The 19,290-nt window shown below is 34.7% G+C and overlaps 1 non-coding gene across 1 annotated transcript; it reads right to left on the bottom strand.

Moving 5' to 3' along the window:
* Positions 1 to 1,008: 1,008 nt before the first annotated feature.
* Positions 1,009 to 1,295, bottom strand: LOC148164922 (signal recognition particle RNA). Its single transcript, XR_015767821.1, has one exon.
* Between the last annotated feature and the right edge of the window lie 17,995 nt (positions 1,296 to 19,290).

Raw genomic sequence — 19,290 nt, 5'->3', positions numbered from 1 at the left:
AAAGATCTCCAGGTGGACTTATGGGTTTTCCCTAGTAAGTTAATGACTTATATTGTCTTGCTGCTTCTAAGATTTTTTTCTTTATCTCTTTATTTTACAAATTTAATTATAATATTTCTTGCTGTGGGCCTGCTTTTTTTTTTGATGTTGATGGGAGTTCTCTGTGCCTCCTGGATCTGGATGTTTGTTTCCTTACCCAGATTAGGGAAGTTTTCAGCTATTATTTCCTCAAATAAATTTTCTGCCCCCTTTTCTCTCTCTTTTCTTCTGGGACTCCTACAATACAAATGTTACTATGTTGGATGGAGACACCGAATTCCTTAAGTCTATTCTCATTTTGCATAATTCTTTCTCTCTTTTTCTTTGGCTTCATTGTTTTCCATTACTTTGTCTTCTAGGTCATTAATTCACTCCTCGGCTACTTCCAGCCTGCTATTCATTGAATCAAGCTTATTTCTAATCTAATTTATTGTACTCTTCATCACTGATTGATACTTTTTAATTTAATTTAATTTATTTGGGAGAGAGAGAGAGCATGAACAGTGGAGCAGTGGGAGGGGCAGGGGGAAAGAATTTCCAGCAGTCTTCCCATTGAGCACAGAGCCCAACACAGGGCTTGATCTCAGGATCATGACCCCCTGAGCCCAAATCAAGAGTTAGATGCTTAACAAACTGAACCACCCAAGTGCCCCTGATTGATTATAACTGTGTTAAGTGTCTCACTGATATTTTCCATTCTTTTCTCAAATCCAGTTACTATCCTTATCATCCTTGCTTTAAATTCTCCATCAGGCCTGTTACTTATATCAGTTTTCCTTAGATTTCTGGCTGTAGCCTTATCTTATTCTTTCATTTGGGATAAATTCCTATGTCTTCTCATTTTGTCTAAGTCTCTGCCTGCTTCTCTGTGTTAGAAAAGCTGGTTATGTCTCTTCCTGAAAGTAATTGCCTTATCAAGAAGAGATCCTATAGTACCCAGGACCGGAAACTTCAGGAAGTGTCTCTAGTGTGGGCTCTGTGTGCTCTGCTGTTGTGTTCTGGCTAATCACAGGCACAACCCCACTACTAATCAGCATGGTTTTTGACCTGCTGTGTTTTGGACATGGGCCAGTCCATCCTTCCTTAGGCAACCTGGTGGTCCTCTGCTCCTGGGAGGTCACCATATTGAAGCCAAACTTAGTGTGGACAAGTGATTGGCATAGCACAGTATAGCCCAGAACTCCTAGGCTCAAGTGATCCTCTTGCCTCAGCTTCCCAAGTAGGTGGGACGACAGGTGTGTGCCACTATGTCTGACTCTACTCTTGTGTTCTTGCTGCTCTATCCTTTAGACCAATCATTTGCAGAGGCTCTCCTTGCCTGCTGTGGGTAGTGTTTGGTCTCTGGCCTGAATGTGGTGAGTTTTGACTAGGTGCGCTTTGACCTGTTTGTGAAATGAGACCTGTTACCACCTCCGTCAGAACTGAGACCCTGCAAAACTCTCTGGTCAGGAGACGTGGTCTGGGCAGTGGTTTGTGGGGATCTTCTGTGGGAGGGGCCTGCTGCAGTAGGACTGAAGCAAGCATGACTGAAAAGGGAAGTTCCACCAGAGTGCAAGGGCATGGGGCTTAGTGTAAGCAAGTTAGGTAGCCAGTGTTGGTGCAACGCTGCTTCCTGCAGGTGGATCTTTGTTTATGATGAGGGGCAGTGGAGGGAAGTGGCCCTGGCCAGCTCCTTTGTTCCTTAAGAGGTGTCTTCCTGGAAGCCATCTCTCAGGGACACACTCTGAGAAGAGCAGATAATCTCCCTAATGTGTGCCCCAGTGCTCTTCAGATCACTGTTTCCATACTGTATGCCACCGGGTTGTTTGCCTGCCTTTTCTCCAAGAGCAGCACAGTGCCTTCTGGGCCCTATCCCAACCAAGCCCGGTAATCATTATAACTCCAGACTTTAAGCCCCACTGGTTGCAAGAACTTATGAAATGCAGCTCCCAAGCCAGTGGCTATGGGGAAATGTTCTTGTGCATTCCCATGTGCTCCTCTCTCTCTCTCTCCGTTCTCTGACACCATGGCTCCTTCCTGCAGCAGCCATGATCTTTTTCTCCCTGAAACCATATCTCTGTATTTCCTACCTTCTTTGATCTGGCCTCTTCTCGCCCTTTAGTTGCAGAGTTAGTTCTGTCAATCTTCAGGTTGATTTTGGGGTATTTAGGATGATCTGATAGTTATCTAGCTGTGTTCAAGGGAAGAAATGAACCTAGGGTCTTCCTACTCTGACACCATCTTCCTTCCTCTCATCTTGGACTACTTATAAAGGCCTTACCTGATACGGTCAGGGACACCCAAGATACTTTTATTTTTTATTTATTTTTTTAAAAGATTTTATTTATTTATTTGAGAGAGAGAAATAATGAGAGAGAGAGAGAGCACATGAGAGGGAGGAGGGTCAGAGGGAGAAGCAGACTCCCCACTGAACAGGGAGTCCAATGAAGGACTCAATCCCAGGACTCCAGGCTCATGATCTAAGCTGAAGGCAGTCACTTAACCAACTGAGCCACCCAGGCACCCCCAAGATACTTTTATTTGATTAAATAAAAGTCTACTGAATCAGGACCTTAATTATATCTGTGAAAATACTTTACCTATACCCTATAACATAACTTAATTATGGGAGTGAGGTCCAATTATATTCACAAATCCCACTCATACTCAAGGGAAAAGGATTATACAGGGTAAGTACACTAGGGGCTAAGAATCTTGGGGGACCATCTAGAATTTTGCCTATCAAAATGCTTTTAAAGGAATTTTTTTTAACCTAGAATTCTACACTCAGCCAAAATACCAGATATTTTGGACATACAAATGTTTAGGAAGTTTTCTCTGTGTGGCAGAGTTACAACAATAGGTCTGATGTTGATGTTTAAGAGGACTTGCTGTGGAATTGTCCTCGGATAATATTTGGGAACTTGGCTGTTGGAAGGTTCTTTATGTTACTAATTAATAAAGTTGTTTTTAATGCTTGGGACTGAACCCTGCTGTATCAAGATAACTAGAAGATGCAGAAATGTGATTTGTGATAAATAACCTCTTTTACTTCTGGGAGTCTATAATTTTGGTATTTATGACCCAGGCAGAGAATGCCTTTATGGTCAGCCCCTTTTAAAAACCCTGTATTGTGAGTCCCAAGTAGTCTTCCCTAGACAGAAAACTTGTGCAAATATTGCAACATTTCATTGCTGGAGAAAGAAGCATGTTTTTTTGCAGCCCCACCACCCCCTAACCTGAGAGGAAAAAACTGGAAATCTGTTCCTGATATTCTCCAGACTTCCTGATGTGTCTTTTTCTGTTGCTGTATATCTGTATTCTTTCACTATCATTTACCATAGTCATTAGAACAACTGCCTTTGCGTCCTGTTGTTCCTTCAAGTGAGTCACCAAACATGTGGTTGTTATGGGTTCCCCAAATCACCGCCCATACTTATTGTTATAAAAGAAAGTTACTAGAAGAAGTACCCCAGAAAAATTGATTTACAAGTCAAGACAGAGGAAAATGCGTCCAGGAAACAGATTAGATCCAAGGGTCAGTAAATACGGGGTGTAGGATGACAACTGTGCATCAGCCTGAAAATAGTCAGTCTTAATTGAAGCCAATGAGTGTAGAAAGACCACAAGTAAATATATGCTATGATTGAGATTGTAAAAAGTCTAAGGATATAAGAAAATATTAGAACAAAAATGAGGCAATTGGCAAACTTTTAGAAAATAAGCAAAAATTGTATAAAAATGGCTTAATATGAGAGTAAAATCTGTTATGAATTTTAAATAATCATTAAAGAATAAAAATTATCATGAATTTTACCTTAATGGTTAGAACGTCTTAGTTCATGTGGTTTCAGGGTTAATTACTTTGGATGCATTAAAAAATGTGTTATTCTAACATATTACTAAGTCTAATATTAGATTTTATATTCCATGAATAATTCAATGTTATTTCATCCACTTTAATAGCTTTTGACTTAATGGACCAAACTACAAACTTTGGTAGTTATTAGAGAACTGAAAATAAAGATTAAACTTCACTGTGTAAAAATAAAATATCAGTAGCAGAATTTGGGAGATGCAATGGGGAGAAAGAATAGGAGTATTAGAACCACCATCTTTCACTGTAGACAGTCAAAACTTCCTGAAAACATTTATGGAAAAAGAAATAAAACTTTATGTTGTATTTAAAAGTTTACAGTAAATGACAGAACTAAAATAATAACACACATAATAAGTATTATGATGGAATAGTCTAGATTAAGTAAGCTAGATCCTGATCTTTCATGTCAGAGAATGAATACCTGTGTGTAAAGTTAAAAATCAGTAAATGTACACACATATATATGTATTTGTACGCATATTTGTATATATGTATTTGTATTTGGAAATCTGTATTTTCGAGTATATATATATAAAATTAAGAAAGCATCAGAAAATTTTTTTTCAAAAACTCTTCTGTAGTATTTAATGTGCTACCAAGTACACTCATTGATTTATATTGAAACTTTACAGGAGGAAAATATTAATGGTAGGGTGCCAATAGGAAAATAACAATTTTATCAAAGCAGTGGGATGATATGGAATTTTTTTCTTTGTTTCTAAGTTTTAAATTTTTTTGATATTATTATATTATCTTTAAAGGATAATTTTATGATAAACTTTTTCAAAATTCATGTCAGAATGTTAATGCCAGGAGGGCAGAGATTCTAGTTTTTCTGCTCTATTTTTGGAACATAGAACAATAATTGTCACATAGTAGATGTTGCATAAACATTTGTTGAGTGAATGAAATTCAAATTCAATAAAGAGTTTTTAATCATCTCCCATAGGAAAACAGTATTTTAGGTTTGGTGACTCCAACTCTAATCGCTCACTCTTCTTTACACAAATCTCACTTTAATTCTACTTTAATAGTTTAATTTCATCCCTATTGCTCCATGACCTTTTGTCTCATATGGTTTGTATCCATGGAAACCTAAATGCTTTAATATTATATTTGGCCTTCCAGGGGAATTGCCATTTAAGATAAACACTGGAGGATGGGTAGGAATTGCATGAGGCAGATATTAGAGATGGAAGCAATAGTGTTTATGAGAACTTGGTGTATCAGAGGGATAGGAAGATCTTTGATATGGTTAGAACATAGATTTTGAGGGGTAAATGTAGTCAAGATGTCTATAGATGACTTCATGTTCCTGATTATGGGGAAAAAATGAAAGACCAATGGAAGCCATTCAAGGATATATAATATAATATAATATAATATAATATAATATAATATAATATAATATTATAATATAATATAATATAATATAATATAATATAATATAATATAATATAATAATATAATATAATATAATATAATATAATATAATATAATATAATATATAAACAATTATTAGAACTTGGTGACTGAATGTTTATAGGGAAGGAGGTTCAAAAGGGGTGTTGAAGATTTTGGTAAGACTCATAGAGAATTGAAGGGGAGATTTTTTGATGGTGGTAGTGATAATGTTCTGTGTGTTTTACTTGTAATTATGCTGATGCATGTGAATTGGTGGATTCAGCTGAGTACATTATAGATGCCCAAGTAAAATCCAAGTAGAAGAGTCTAATTATTTGTTGGTTAGAAATTGGGATTTTATCTCAAAAGAAGATTGGACTAATGATAAGGTTTTGGCAGCCAATTCAATATGCTATAGAATTAATAAACTTGAAAATTAATAAACCACCTCTTTGTTTTTTAAGTTTAGAATTCTTTTATATTTTTATTGCTTTATCCCACCTATGTTCTATATGTAATATGAAATTATCACATTTATTATTGAACATACACTATTACATATTATATAGGATACTTTATTACTCATTTAGTCTTCACAAAATCTTGTGAGATGTTGAGATCCCTATTTTATTGATAATGGATCTCAAGATTATAAATATCTTTCTTGTTCTTATTAAGTAACTAGACCACCTAAAAGCTGAAATTTGGGACCAAGTTTGCCTTATACTTATGTCCATATTTGTCAATAAAATTTCCTCCAATCTATTTCAGTTCAGTTTTGTATTTTCAAGAAAGAAATTTCTTCACTAAAACTATTACTTAACAACTTGCCACCCATTGTTATGCCTGTTGTAGGTGTTTAGAGATGCTTATGTGACTGAAAATGAATGATGTGGGGAGAAATACAGTGGAATCTCTGAGGGCTTTTTAATTGCTTTTGAAACCTTCTTACCATTACAGTTTTGTCTAAAAGTTGTCTATACAGGTTTTACTTTGACATATGACTGTATGATACATTCAAAAAGTGGAGTCTGTCAAGATGCACCATAGAGCCACTCTTGAGATTTTACTTTTGAGGTGCTGTTATGTAAATCATTAATGTTGACAAATAAATTTACCGAAATGTGGTCAAAGTTCCTAAAGTCCATACTTCCTTGTCTTATAGTCTGCAAATCCTGTTTAAAATAGACAGTGTGCACATTTATGCATACATGCTCATTTGATAATAAGCCAAAAAAAATCTGGAATGACACAACATTTAATAACATAATATCCAGCCTTTCAAATCATGGAACTTTATAAAGTAGGAGATGGACCAATTTCATAATTTAAAGGGATTCTGCTCTGTGGATGATATCCTTCCTTTTGATTGTGAACCCATATATCACATCATACTTGTGACACTGGTAATTATCACTAACAAATTTTCTCTGCTGCCCCAAATCCAGCCAGTTGTTCATTTCTTCACCACCTTCTTTGTTCATGAGCAATGGAAAAGCAATAGCATCCCTTTCTGGAACTAGTCAATGAATAACTGGTGAGGGACTTTTTAGGTTAACAGGAAATCAGAGATTACACAGCATCCAGAAAAGACTTTGTTATTATATCTTTGGTCAGTTACTACAGGTATGTTTGTCTCCCTACAATCTAAGAATTAGCTTCTAATTTGACTTTCCCAGATGCAATTTTTCAGGAAGTTGCTAGATCCTTGATGACTGCATCAAGGAAAGAAGGTACAGCTAATGAGACTCAAAAAGTCTAAAAAATGCATCATAAACTGAGAACCTATCTTTAGTGATTTGTAATTTTTTGTTACAAATAACTTTTCAGTGAAAATAATAAATCTTTTCTTGGATAAGTGACAGATGGTTTCAACTGGCAAATTTGCTTTCAGTAAATCCATAAGAGGAAAACAATCCCTTATGTTTCAAAAGAGTAACAATAGGTCAAATACTAAGATTTGGATCTAATCCCTCAGCAGCTGGACTATGAATGAATATCCCTGATCTAATACTATCTTTTAGAAAATTCTATTTGGGAAGATGTGTCATACATCTTATTTCAAAAGACGTCTAATTAGTTTCCCATACACTGTGCAAAATTGCTTTTGTGTGCCAACCTTCTCTGTATATTAAAAATGTTAGTATGTACATGTGTGCATTTCTCTTTGTAAACTGACAATGAGAACATGACCACAAGCCCAGAAGCTTAAATGTTGTTTTTATTTACATGGTAATATTGTGAAGCATATTTTTGTTCATTTTTTTTATTTTGCAAAATTAGAAGATACTAGAAAAATAAATGAGAACTTCAATCTTGATTTATAAAATAAGGTTGGCTATTTATTTTTACTACCAAAATTAAATAGCTAATGGACAAAATAAAACAAATTCCTAAGGGTTCTTAGTTAACAGTCTTTTGACTGTCACTCTATCATTATGTTTCCATTTGGCTCTACATTACACAAAATCCTACTACTATGACTTATACTAATATAGGCTTATATTTCTCATGTAAAGAAATTCAGAAAGAGGTTAATCAGAGCTGGTAGTGTAACACACTGTTGCTTTGGCAACTTGATAACCTTCATCTCCCTGCTTTACTAATTATATAGCCTGTGATTTTGGCTGTCATGATCACATTGAAGAACATGTCTCCGTTAAATTAAGAGAAAGGAAAGTACCAAAGGAAGATAGGTCCTTCATGGAGTACTTCATGTGACTAATAGCTTCAAGGAAACCTTGGATAATATGTATTTTAGTTTTACTGCTTTGCTAATTGAAGAAGACAAGGGAAATTAATTTGGATATAGCTTTTGAGAAGTCCATATAATATCTACCATACTTATTAAATAAAATGCTATCTTTTTAATTAGAAGGGAATGAGTCACTTACAGAAGACAATTGAGCACTAGAGTAAAATGAAACTTGCTCCCTAGTGGATGTGGAAAAATGTTTTTCTCTTATTCCTAGTTATGGTGGCAAACCATATATTTGCTTATATTTGTCTGTTCTTTATTCTGAACACTAATATCTATTATAGAATCATAATTACTAAATTTTAGCTCCTCAGACTCTAAAATCACCACTTATTCATCTTTGTCTTTCTTCTAACACGTATCATTGCTCAGAGTATTAAGAGACACCCTCTAATACTGATGGATTTATTGAATGAATATTTTAACCACTTTTAAAATATCCATAAATAATTACTCAAGGTGGATTAGAGCAAAAATTGTATTTACTGAAGCTATTATATAGTTAACATAATTTAGTTAATATTAGAAACTTTAGAAATATATGAGTAACGTTTTATATTCATGCCAAAATATGTTTGAAATTAGATTTTTAGAGATACTTACTTTTATAATTTCACCCATCTTGTCTTGCTACTTAAAATAAACCCAGCAAGCATTAGCCTTTATTGGCCTTCACAGACAGCTCGGTATTAGTTTATGCCCTTTCTATGTCACTGGCATGCCAACCTTCCAACTTCATTCCAACTTTAAGGCAGGAAGAGATGGACTGTATAGATTAAAGTATTAGGAATATTTTTTGGCACTAAAATCCTAAAAGATTGAGTCACTGAAAAGATTTAATGAAAAGATGAATTAATATTTAGACACTTTTAAATAATCACATTTCCTGTATTAGTATTACAGGTGTAGGCAGTCCTCTTTGAAACTCTGCATCCCCACATTTCTTAAACTCCTAAGAACAGTGAAACTATTTCTTCTGCCTTCTCTCTTTTACTGATGAATGGAATTGAATGGTAAAATGCTAGAATATTAAGACGTAGATATATGATGTAGATTTAGGATTTGGCAGAGATATACTTAGGGTAGACTTTGATTTAAGTTTTGCCTTAGGCTACTTATTTTAAATTTGACTAGGCAAAAGTGATCTGAAAGGGAAGATTATGGAAGACATCACTAGCACTCATTGAAGTATCTGATTTTATTCTCTTTTGACAAAATGTCCCTTGGAGATGATCATGGCCATATCATTTGTGTTGGCCACTGAAACGTAAACTTGAAATGACATGTATATTTTCTGAGCGGAAGTATTTAAGAGTTGTGAATGATTATCTGTGCACTCTTTCTCTGTGCATAGCAATAGCAAAAGCACCTATTCATATGGAATGCCATGAAATCAAAGCAGCCTGAAATGATCAGTCAAAAGTTAGATGATAAATTCTCTGGAGTGTCATCTAGACACACAGTACACTGCATGATTGAGAAAGAAACTTAGAAGTTCTGATCTTTTTGTGATAGTACAATTAAACCTACCTTGGCTGAGCCTCTAGATTCTAAAAAAAAATTGAGAAAGAAGACAAAAGATTTTAAAATATGAATTTTTTTAAGATTTTGTTTTTATTTATTTCTTTATTTAAGAGAGAGAGAGAGAGAGAGAGAGAGAGTGATCAAGGGGAAGGGCAGAGGGAGAGGCAGAGAATCTTAAGCAGACTCTGCACTGAGCATGAAGCCAATGCCTGGCTCTATCTCAGGACACTGAGATCATGACCTCAGCCAAAACCAAGAGTCAGTCACTCAACTGATTGAGCCACCCAGGCGCCCCTCAAATTATTCTTACTAACACGATCTAAGGTAAGGGATAAAAGCTAAGCTTGGTATAGGGAGGCAAATGGACCTTTTAAATAAACCTCAAATATAAGCCATCTCCTCTGTCCTTCCAAGTCACAGGTAAAGCTGAAATCACTACCTGGAACACCTTTCCAAAAAAGGATTAGGGATTGAGGTGATGGTGAAAAATTTTGGACCTTGATGGCAGATTCACTATCAAAAAGGAGAAGAAAGGACGCAAGTTGAATATGACTAGTTTATTCTTAACAGATTTTCTAATTAGATAAAGTTTTTCCATCTCCCCTGGCATTTAAGAGAATCAAGCAGAGAAAGGCCAGGAATCCACTAGGAGCTCTGCTTGTAAGAAACTAGGATGGGTTAGATCCTACCTTCTGCTCCAGTCATAAATTGCATTCCTGTGTTTAAACTTGAAGGCGATGAACATGCTATTTCCATGAATTAAATGATCTTCTTTCTTATCCAGTCATCTCTTACTCCTCATTCAAATCTCAACTCAATAATCATTTCCCCAGTTAAACCTTCCCTGCCTCCTTAGCTGGATCAAATTACTTTATTAAAAGGTTTTATTGCATCGTTTATCTCTTATGTACTCACTACATTTGTGATTTTATATTTATTGTATAATTAATTTTATTAATGTTTGTCGCCCTAATAAGAGTATAACTAAATGATATTATGCCTGTTTTGTTCATCATTTATTCTTTGGGTCTAGCGTGGTGGAGCTGTTTCTCTCTCTCCCTCTCCTCTCTCCCTTTTCCTCCTCCTTTCTCTTTCTCTTGCTTTCTCGATACCTCTAGATAGGTACCAAGGTAACTCTGTCTCTCTTGAGAGATAGATACAGGTTATAGGGGAGGAAGAAATTCTCCTCTACCCTTTTAGAATTTCTGGCTGCACCTAAGAATTAAACTGATATGAGACAAATTAACAGGAGAAAAACATACAAATTTTATTAGAATTTTTTGTGTACATGGGGACTTCAAAAGAAAATGAACACCTGAAGTTGACAGAGCAGAAAGCTTTTATATCTTTTTGACAAAGAAACAATAGATTTGTGAGGAAATGACAATACAAATGGGCTATACATATTGTGGGAAAGTGACTAGGACATGTATGGGGTGAGGAAACTAGTGGAAGAAAAGAATCATTTTATTTAGTTAGGTTATTTGTACAGATCCATCGCAGGGTCAGTCCCCAGTCTCTGGTGATAAGGAGATTTGTTTCTTCCTGATACCGGGGAGCACCTTGCTCGTGGAAAATATTATGGCCTGTTTTTGGATAGAAAAGAGTAGATCAGAGAGCCCTTGTATCTACTGTTTCTCAAGAGCTGTTAGCTCAAGATAACGAATATGCCAAACTCATACTTTGGAGGTGGCATATCCTAAACTCATCTTCTATATATTTCGCCTTCTCTCTCTACATATCTGTATCTATATACATTCACATAAATATACATAAAATATACAAGTATACATATAAATATTGTATATATATTACATATTATTTATATGTGCTAAATGTATACAGAATGTATACAGAATGTATATTAACTAAATATTTTAAAGGGATACATTCATAATTGTACAGGTGAGAAGGATTTGGAAGACATGAAATGTCTGAAAGCAATCTAAATAAAATAACCATTTGGTAAATGAAATGGGATTTAAGAAAAACAAGGGATGTCAAATGATGGAGTGGAATAAAGCTGTGAAAGTTAACAGTTTGAAAGTAAATTGTAAGGGAATACTTGTCTACCAGTGCCCTGATTTTTCTTGTGAGAGAACTTTGTTGGACCAGAAGCTAAGTTTCAGGGTAGTGATTCAAAATGGTTTTGTTATTAAGTCATTATCCAAATTTGGCTGTACAGTCCATGTTAAGGTGTAAGGGAAATGACTACAACAAAGAGACACAAAATATAATGACTAAAAACAAACATTTCCTTCCTCCCTCCTCGATGTAGGTGGGTCAGTTTGGTGGGGTGATGATACTCCACAGAATCCCCCATGAGCATTGATTTCTTTAATTTTTTTTCACTCAGCCTTTCTCATTGTTCCTATTGCGTGATCAAAGCTGAGTTATTGTCACAATGATATTCAGGCCCCATGTAAGGAGTTAAGAGTTTAAGTCCAAAAAAAACCCATTCCATTTTAGTAGAGTGACCTAGAATTACTCATAGTATGTATCTATTAACTAGTTTCCAAGGAGTTTGGGAAACATTCTCTCTATCTGGGCAGACAGACAGTTACAACTCTTTTACTAAGGGAGAAATCTATAATGGATTTTGGAGAACAATGAACCATCTGCCACACAACCTATGTAGGAAAGATAATTCTGACTGTAAGAACCATTGTATTATTTTAAATATTGATTAAGTTTTTCAGAAAGCTACTTTGTCTTAAGATTTTTCAAGTTTTACTTCTTTCTGAAGTAACTCAGTTTTGTTTCAGAAATGTAAATAAATTTGAAATTTTATAATGCAATTTAATGGAGAAAATAAGAATCCAGGAACAGAATTATGTTTATATAAAACTTGTGTTAATTCTTATTTCATTAAGGAAGGACATTTTAAAAACAAAACAAAGCAAACAAAAGCATTTTTAAAAGTTTAGGTAAATTGGAAGGTAGAGTTGATTTCCTCAAGGTACCTAATAGCACAGGTTTTCAAATTCTGTTTAGCAGTTATAGGATTTTGAAAAGAAGCCTAAGGGGTCACTTTTTGTGTGTGCATGTTTGGGGCAAGGCAGTGTAGTTGTTCTGAAGGAAACTGAGAAGACTGAGCTCTGAATGTCTTCCTGAGGTTTTAATTATTGCAAATATAACTGCTAAGAACATTGGTAGATATATTTTATATTCACAATATATATTTCATATACATATATTTCATATATATTTATGTTAAGAATATACATGGAAGTGGAATTACTGACTTGTAATCATATGTTCAACTTTTATAGAGGCTAAAAACAGCCAAAAAGCGTTCTAAGGTTTTTCTACAAATTATCCATTGAAACCATCTGGGTCTAGAGATTTCTTTTTTAAAAGCTTTTACATTTCAGATTCAATTTTTTTAATATTTATGAGACTATTCGGTAATCTGTTACATGGTGAAGGAGGTTTGGCAGTTTGAGTTTTGAAGGAATTGGGCGCTTTCTCTACCTTTTCTAACTTACATGCATAGTATTGCTGGTAGTATTCCCTTATTTTCCTTTTAATAGACACAGGATTTGTAGTTATATAATTATTATTTCTCTTTGTTCTTGACAACTGTCTTTGCTCTGAAGCCTTTTTTCCCCTGATGTTAATATAGCCACTTCTGCTTTCTTTTTTTTTAATTCACTTTTTTATGGTGTATCTTTTTTTTTTATCTTTTTACTTTCAACATATCTATATCATAATATTTGAAGTGAGGTTCTTGTAAATATAGTTGGGCTTGGACTTACTTTGGTACACCACATTTATTTTTAATACAGTTCTTTCCAGTAAAAGTGTCAGAATATAAAACCAATTTCACCAGTGTAACATGCAGCAAGATTGAGAGACATCAATCTGAAATTACAGTGTGTGCTTCATGGACCTACACACAGTGGGAATCATTCATGGGCATTTTTAAATTTAGTGTAAAAAAGGAACACCCCTTAAGGATTCAGATGATATATATTTAATTAAAATCTTTAATGTGAGCCAAGGCATGTGTTGAGCCTCAAAATTTTCCAAAATTAGTCATTAGTGAATTTCACAACAGTAAGGTAAAATGCAAGGGTACTATGGGGCATAGAAATGGACTAATGCTATGAAAGAATTCAACTCAAAGAAATAAAAAAAAATTTTAGGATCATCTTAATAATTTTTTTAGGGAATGTTTTTCAGATAGATATCTTTAGAAATTGTGTATATATATATATATATATATATATATTCATATGATTATCTTTACACTTTTGGCCTTAGTTACAAAGGATTACGTTAATCATGCTTCTTAGAGCACATTGTTAGCATGAATTCATGCAAGAGCCCTCTTCTCTGTATATATGTATTTGCATGCATCCATGTGTCTATGTATCTACCTCTGTACCTATCACCTATCTATCTCCCCTCCCTCTTATCTTATCCAGTTCTATGACTGGCATTTTCATTCTCTTAATATTACTTTTTTTTTATTATGTTCAATTAGCCAACATATAGTACATCATTAGTTTTTGATGCAGTGTTCAACAATTCATTACTTGTGTATAACACCCAGTGTTCATCACCACACGTGCCCTCCTTAATACCCATCACCCGGTTACCCCATCCCCCCAACCCCCTCCCTTCTGTAACCCTCAGTTTGGTTCCCAGAGTCCAGAGTCTCTCATGGTTTGTCTCCCTCTCTGATTTCTTCCCATTCAGTTTCCCTCCCTTCCCCTGTGGTCTTCCACGCTATTTCTTATGTTCCATATATGAGTGAAACCATACGATAATTGTCTTTCTCTGCTTGACTTATTTCACTTGGCATAATCCCCTTCAGTTCCATCCATTTCCTTACACCATACACAAAGATAAACTCAAAATGGATGAAAGACCTAAATGTGAGATAGGAATCCATCAATCTCATAGAGGAGAACATAGGCAGTAACCTCTTTGACATTGGCCACTGTGACTTCTTTCAAGACATGTCTCTAAAGGCAGGGGAAACAAAAGCAAAAATGAACTTTTGGGACTTCATCAAAATAAAAAGCTTTTGCACAGCAGAGGAAACAGTCAACAAAACTAAGAGGCAACTTACAGAATGGCAGAAGATATTTACAAATGACACATCAGATAAAGGGCTAGTATCCAAGATCTATAAAGAACTTCTCAAACTCAACACCCAAAAAACAAATAATCCAGTTAATCTTACATTTTGATAAAAGTTGTGAATTTTATAAAGTTCATTTTATCAATATTTTATGTATGTTTACAATGTTCAATTATAAATTAGGATAACACAATCATGGTTAAGTCTTTTTTATTTTATTTTATTTTATTTTATTGTTATGTTAATCACCGTACATTACATCATTAGTTTTTGATGTAGGGTTCCATGATTCATTGTTTGTGTATAACACCCAGTGCTCCATGCAGAACGTGCCCACTTTAATATCCATCACCAGGCTAACCCATCCCCCCACCCCCTCCCCTCTAGAACCCTCAGTTTGTTTCTCAGAATCCATAGTCTCTCATGGTTCATCTCCCCCTCCAATTCCCCCCCCTTCATTTTTCCCTAATGGTTAAGTCTTCATATGGTTCCCTTTATACTATTTTAGATGAAGTTCTAATAGTTTGTTCTCATTGTAAGGTTCTCTGTTAAATAATTCAGCTGGATACTCTCATATTAAGGTAAAGATTTAGATGCATCCCAGCTGATAATTCTAGACAAAATTCTTTTGGTAAAGAGAGCAGAATAAATATGAGCTACCCATTACCTGTGGTTCTTATAATTTAGTTATGAATAGGAGGGTATATTCCTAGTACAAGTACAACATAATAATAACTAGAAATCAGATGCTGTGCTAAGTGATTTATATGGATTTTCTTATATAATTATTACAAAAATCCTATGAGTTATTTGTTATTAGTATCCCTATGTTTTGACAAAGAGAGCAAGTCTAAAGAATAATTCCATAATCTGGATTTTTAACCAGAACTCTAGATGATTTTATTATAGGTGGTTAGAATGAAATGAGGTGAGTTATGTCATACTGCCTACACTAGGATTTTTAATATGTGCATGTGCAGTATATTTTTGTGTTAAAATATTTTACAATATACTAGGTTCTATAAATTTTTCTTTTCAGGTTCAATTAATCAAAGTTGCTGCAGGAAAAGTATGTTTGTATAATGATGAGGGATGCATTCCTTAATAAAGAAATATATGATAAATCCAATGGAGAAAAATATTTATTTAAGCTTGAAATATCATTGTATATTCAAGCAATTTGTAAATTATTTTTGATGTGGACTTTTTTGATTTTAGACATATCATCTTGTCATCATTTGACTATTTTAAAAAATGAGTATTGTTCTTGTTTGCACAATACACTAAGCTTCTTGATTTTCAATTAGTGCTGAACTGTCAAATTATAACTATAGCAGATTAATCTTCTTAGAGTGGGTAAATTGCTTATGAATAGGCAACATTTACAAATCAATTTCTAAAACCCAGTCTTTATTTAGTTTAATTTTTGGGAGGAGATTCATCTTTCATTTTAAAGTTGTTTTCAAATTCCATGCGTTTTTCACCAGAACAAACAAATCACTTGAATTTTATTTTCATTAGGAACCATGATTTTTCTTCATTAATTTTCTATAGAAAGACTGACATTATCTGAGGAATAAAGTTTCCCAGCAGTTTCTTTTGACTCATCTTACTGCTTTATCAGTAAAAGATTTTTCCGAAGATCTTGAGTCACCAAGAACGGCAGTTCTAAGTCCCAGGCTGCTGACCGTATTCCACGGTCTAAGCTGTCTTCAGATCTCAGATAATTACTTAAGATCAGACACAGAGATGAAAATACTTCTGTGAAGTTAATTTGAAGAGAAGATATTTGCTTCTTTTGGGTAAGGGTTATGTTTAGGATTGGCAACTTGGGCTGGTTATTCCTCTTCTGCAATTAAAATAGCAGTTAGGGTGCCTGGGTGTCTCAGTTGGTTAAAAATCTGCCTTAGGCTCAGGTCATGATCCCAGGATCCTGGGAGGAGTCACCCATCTGGCTCTCTGCTGAATGGGGTACCTGCTTCTCCCTCTAGTGCTCCACCTGCTTGTACTCTCTCTCTTTCTCTCTCAAATAAATAAATAAAATATAAAAGAAAATAAAGTTAAATATTTAGGTTAAGTATTTATAAAGAGAAATAAAAACACTATTATGTATAAATGTAGGAAAAATTGTTGTTTAACCTTAAAAGTATGCCTAAAAGATCTAATAAAGTTTGCTGTTAGAATTAAGTTGGGTAAAAACAAATGCCTTAAGCATCCTTAGAGGACAAATTTAGGATTCCTAATGGGAAGAGTCTCTGAAGAGAGACTACACAGGTTGAGGTTCAAGTTTGCCACCCGACCTGATGGAGACACATAAGCATCCATGCCACTTCTGACTGGAGATCTATGAGCAGAGCACCCACAATTAACTGCAGATCAATTATGACATCAAGTCAAAGGTATTCCCGATAGTTTATAGTGAAAAGTGAGGTATGGTAAGTGGAGGAATATATTCTCTTTTCTTTGCATAAGCAGAAACCCATTACAACCTCCATTTTTTCTGTGAGAAAAAAAATGTGAGAGTTTCTGTGAGAAACTCTTTTAATATTTGCTCCTATACATCTTTTCCATTTTAGTAAGTACTGTATAAAAATAAGAACATTATATTGTCAAATTCTTCCCCAGTCCCACACAGATTTAAACACTGAATACCTTCAGCTGGTATCTTTATCTTTACTTGGTCTCTGACCAAATCTGAACAAGGCAAGAGACTTTTTTTTCTTCCTACATTCGTAGTAATCTTTGTGTCCTACACTTTTGGAATAAAATAGTACCTTTCTTTCCCCTGAGATATCTGTTCTGTCTAGGTTCTTTTGTGTTTTCTCATTTCATTTGTCTGGAGTTCTGTTACACATTCAAGATCAAATTCAGTTTACAGAAGAAAGCCAATTTCATGAGGGCAAAGTATTTTAACTTTTTTGTCCACTACTATACCTCCAGCAGATATACCAGTTCTTCATTCATAGTAGATGGCAATAAATATTCACTGAACAAATCAACAAATGAATATCGATGTTAGTCCTCTGTGCCTTTATATTTTTTTGAGTTAAGATCTTACATTTCCATTTATTAACCCAGGTCAATACTTTTTTTAAAGATTTGGATCCCATTTGTCTCTCCCCTGATTCTGTCTAAAGGTTTTTGTTCCAGGCAGAATGAATGACACAAAATATCCATCTAACATAAAATGTTATTGTGAATTTGCAAATTCTGCTGCCACATTTTAACCTCCAGACTAGATACCTAGGGCATCAAGGAGCTAGGATTAAGTACAAATTTGCTTTATTCCTTTGCCACGGATAAATTGCTAGAACATAAAGTAGTGGAATGAGGCTTGGTTTTATAATAAACCATATCAGGAATTCCAGTACTGTCTGCAACATTGTAATTGTGGTTGTGTCCATAGGCAAGTTTCTTCATTCGATTCAAAAAAATAATTGTGTGCTCCAATTCATCAGACAGTGTACTGTCAGGGTTATGAAAATAGCGTTGTTATCCTCAGAGAGTTCAACATGTAATAGAAACAGTCACATAAATAGGTGATAAAAAAGAGAGTTTTCAAATGCATAGTAGTGATTTAGCAGAGGATTATAAGAGGTCAAAAGAGAGGAATATTACCCAGCCTTGGGAACTTCCTAATTGAAAATATACCCCATACAAAATTGCCAGCCAAATATAGTCCAAATATAAACACTTTTTACTATTTTCAGAACTAGTGTAGTGTAAGCCATCACCATCTATTCTTTGAAAAAAAGGAAGGATCAAATTTGTTGACCTATATTTTATTATCACCCCAACAGCCATACTAATCTTTAAAGTATACATTATATCATTTTCCTCTTTAAAATTCTCCAACAGTTTCCCACTGTAGTTAGAATAAAAACACTCTTCCCTATTATGGCACCCACAACTTTGGCAGAGAGTGCCCACCACCTCACTAAACCTACCATTTTCTTCATGGGCGTAAAACTAGACAGCAAGTCCCAAATTTCCTTTCAATGATGTGTGGCCTTATGAATGTATTCTAAATGATGGAATTTTAGCACAAGATGAACTTGGAAGCCATATGTTAAAGATGATGCTCTTCTGGATACCTTAAAAACTTTATGGAGCAGTAACACCTTTCTTCCACCCTCCCACTGGCATATCAGAAAAATGGGTTAATTTATGGATATTTCAGGTTAACCTGTGAAATCGGCTAGAATTAGCTTAATTAACACAAGGCCTCTACTTTGTATTTTCTCTGCCCCTCTCTGCCTCATCTTCTACCACAATTACACTTGTCCACTCCATTCCAGTCACATTGGCCTTCCTCCTGAACCTTCAGCATCCCAAATTTGTTCCTATTTCAGGACTTTACACTTACTCTTTTCTCTACTTGGAATGCTATTTCTTAAGACATGTAAGTGGCTTATTGCTTACTTTAGTCTCTGACCAAAGTCACTTATAGGAGGCTCTCTCTGACCACTTCCACTTTTATTTTTTTTTTAGATTTCTTTATTTTTTAAAGATTTTACTTATTTGTCAGAAAGAGAGCACAACTAGGGGGAGCAGCAGAGGCAGAGGGAGAAGCAGGCTCCCCGCTGAGCAGGGAGCCCGATGCGGGACTCGATC

The sequence above is a fragment of the Eumetopias jubatus genome, unplaced genomic scaffold (genome assembly GCF_037043125.1).
Source record: "Eumetopias jubatus isolate StellerSeaLion01/CBP00866 unplaced genomic scaffold, mEumJub1_p1.0 scaffold_2, whole genome shotgun sequence".
Lineage (NCBI taxonomy): Eukaryota > Metazoa > Chordata > Mammalia > Carnivora > Otariidae > Eumetopias > Eumetopias jubatus.
The sequence above is the reverse complement of the archived record's forward strand: the minus strand, read 5'-3'. Positions and strand labels throughout refer to the sequence as shown.